The sequence below is a fragment of the Girardinichthys multiradiatus genome, chromosome 22, assembly GCF_021462225.1.
Source record: "Girardinichthys multiradiatus isolate DD_20200921_A chromosome 22, DD_fGirMul_XY1, whole genome shotgun sequence".
Classification (NCBI taxonomy): Eukaryota; Metazoa; Chordata; class Actinopteri; order Cyprinodontiformes; family Goodeidae; genus Girardinichthys; species Girardinichthys multiradiatus.
In genome coordinates, this window is record NC_061814.1 from 39367327 (window position 1) to 39370870 (window position 3544).

Genomic DNA, 3544 nt, shown 5'->3' on the forward strand with positions numbered 1-3544 from the left:
ATCATGACTCAATAAGCCCAGGAAATCAGGGGCGAGCAAGAGAGTGACACACACACACACATTCATACTAACGCACACATATGCACCCACATACACAAATCAGGGCTAGTGTAGAGCAGAGAACAGCTGAGCAGAGGTTAACCTGCCTCAGGGGGTTTCTCGCTTCAACTTACATCCAAGGCCTCCCTGCAGATTACAGTTTGTGTGATCATGAGAACCCCTTCAGGGTTAGCAGGTTTTAACTGGGGTTAATCTGGTCTCCACAGGAATGTTGTGTCACATAAACGTCAAAACACCGCATGGTATTTATTCCAGATCATCTTCAGACACATGTTGTTTTACAGTGTAACATCTTTATGCTGAAATTGTATAGTTAAAAAGAGCATATTATAAAGAGCTTTTTATTAACTATAAACAAAAATGTTCAAAGTCTATTGTGACTTACACACCTTTTCAAACAGCGCATCAGGGTGTCATTTGAATGGGGCATACTCCGGATGTCTCATTCGGATCTATTGTCTTGAGTGAGCTCATTTCTATTGCAGGCGGTTAATGACTGAATAAATACAAATCAATCTGACGGGTAATTTCTGGCCAATAAATGCTTTTCTGTCCATTTAAGAGGAACACTCCTGTTCTGCTTTGTCATCATTCCTACCAGAGTTATTCTACATCTGTTAAGTAATGCCCCACATGGCTGACTAAGAGGTAAAGGTAAAGGAAAGAAATACAGACAAACACAAAATTCTTGCAAGCACCTTTAATTTATAAATCTGTTATTGTCATCGTTTTACCGAGCTTCTTGACCCACATGCAGAAACTTCCAGGAGACAAATTGAGTTTTAAGAGATTTATTCAGAAGGGATATGACATGAATGAGGAATTCAGGGCGGCTCCAGCGGAACGTCCACTGAGGATGGAAAGCAGAATGGTGAGTATTGTTACACAGCGAGGAGGGGAAGATTGAGTGATGAAGGCTTACTGTTGCTGGCAGGAATGGAGTCCGGGAGGGGTGGTCAGTTCTTGGATGGAAGGTCCGTGTTTCCAAAAGGTAAGCAGTTCGTTGGAGGGCAGACAGGTTTGGCAGCTGAGCATCTAGAACCCGGTGATGGTAAGCCTGCGATCCAAACGGGGAACTTCAGAAGGAGAGTGAAAACAGGTTGCACAGGAACCACCAGAAGGATCCAGGAAAGCACTTTAAAAAGGAACAGAGCTAGGTCACAAGAAGATCTCAGAGAGCGTGTAAAACAGGAACAGGATACAGGGCTTGAGATACTAAAAAGGACGACACTCAGGCGTTGAATGCTCAGCAACCCTCTCCTTAAGAAGCTGCCATAACGAGCCTAACGACTCACAGGAGTGAGAGGCAGCGCGCTGCTCCAGCCTCCAACTGAACCTGCTGAAAAAAAAACTAAGTGGAACGGGCACACAGACAGATCCTGACAGTTATAATCATGGGTTGGTGTTTTATTTCTCGTTCCCCCTGCATTCCACCTTTACTTGTTCGGCTGAGCTCCATCCGAGCCTTCCTGGTGATGCTGCTTCATTCACCTGCAAATTGCCCATCTATGACTGTAGTAATCTAGACATGTTATCTTTTCAGTGAATATTACATATTTACATTCTGTTTGTTTATGTCATAGAAATGTTGACCTGGAGTACTGGAGCATTATCTTGATCCTCTGGTTACTTCCTGCTTAACACCTGAAAGATTCATCTGAAATTTCAACTTCCTTCCCAGAGCTCCTCACTGTTCTCTACAGTCACAACACTCCTGCCTGTCCAGCGTCATCCCTCTACCAGCTCCCTGTTCAATCTGGCCTCACCTGGATCTTCTAGGTATAATAATCATCAACTGGCATATATGGAATCCTTTTTTTAAACATTCAGGGTTCAAAAATATTCACTGGGCTCCATTAGCTTCACTCCTCTCCTATAGACAAAAACAGGCATCAGTAATTCACCATTGCAATTAAAATCGGAGAACCACATATTCACCTACCTGCTCTAGTTGTATGCCTGTTTTTATAACAGTTCTTATTCATGATATAATCAATAAAACATATTCCTCACATTGTTAACATTGTGCTTTCATTGCAGATGGAACATTTTAAATTGTGTAGGATTTGTTAAGTATTTTTCTCAAATAAATAAATTAAATAGAAAAATTAAACAGAAAAATCACAGTCAACCATGTTTATTTAGAAGACATAGGGTTTTGCCCTACATTTCATGAACATGAGGTGTTGTTTTCATTCAAGCAATTATCCTTAATTCAAGATCAAATGATTGCAAATTAGAAGCAAGTTGCAGTAACATTTTAACCTTTTGGTATTAAATATGTCTGAGAGAAGGCTTCTGCATCTCTTTTTCATTTGTGTTTTAATATGTTCGAAAAATCAAGTCTGCATATTTAGAGTTTGGTCAGTCACTTTTAAGAGGGAAACTTTTTGTTGGCCTATGTCCTATTTCTGATGCTAAGATACAGTATATTGTACATTTTGATTTATATGGGTATGTAATGCCAGTTTGTTCCCCCTTTACATGAGTATGCCACTAATGTTCCTCTTCTATTCTGTTTATAATGGATAAATATGTTATCTTTAAACATTTGGTTTGTTTTTAGATTCATATGGTCTGATGTAGCACATGAATGCAGTGGCTCTCAAAAGACCCCAGTTAGATGTCATGTTTTTGTGATGTAAAAAAGAGATCATGATAAATCAGTAAAAAACTTTTTTCCATACATAATGGGACATATATTATCAGGAATCCAAGTGAAAAACAAACATATCAGTCAAAAAGAAAAACATAAAATAAAACAAAACATACAAAGTGTGAGACTCCAGTTGGAAAATATTCCAATGCTTTAAACCTTTTTAAATCATCATTTAATTCACTTTCTGTGTTCTTTAGCAGGAGTCCATCAGTATCCCACATCTTGATTTGTCATTTTTTGCCAATTGTAGCTTGTAAAATGGATCTAAAGCTAACAGATTGTGAGGACAACTGTTTTCCACATCCCTTAAGGTGACTCCACAGATTTTCTGTTAAATTAGGTTTGAGACTATGGCTAGGTGATTCCAGTTTTCTTTTCGTGCACAAATCAATTCTCTTGTTGATTTGGTTGTAATTTAATACTCACTGTGATGCTGAAAATTAAATCTTTCTTCAATTTGAACTATCTTGCAGAAACAAACTAGCTGATCTTTGGAACTGTTCATAACTTCATTCCCATTAACAAAAAACTCTGAAAATTCAATCTTAAGAAAAGTAAACCTTCAGCATGATGCTGCCATCTTTCAGTCTGGGTCTGATCTTATTTCGCTAATGCTTAGTGGTATGTAGAGGTGTGTACAACTTGAGAGCCACTGTCTTTGCTTGTTTCTCAGTGCAAAAGGCTCAAATCTGGAGGTTTCACTAGGAATTTTCATAATTTACAATCTTTCTACCTGGTGAAGATGTGGGAAGGTGAAACATTGATCTCCATTGATCTCCTTTGAAGCAAGACAACCAGGTCCTGTTCATATCCAAAAATATAGGT

The 3544-nt window shown here is 38.7% G+C and overlaps 1 long non-coding RNA gene across 1 annotated transcript; it reads right to left on the bottom strand.

Moving 5' to 3' along the window:
- Window positions 1-835: 835 nt before the first annotated feature.
- On the bottom strand, window positions 836-1324 carry LOC124858629. The gene is made up of 2 exons (XR_007035888.1): window positions 983-1324; window positions 836-910 (listed from the first exon to the last, which is right to left on the bottom strand). It is a non-coding gene; the product is annotated as an uncharacterized LOC124858629 (long non-coding RNA).
- Window positions 1325-3544: the final 2220 nt, after the last annotated feature.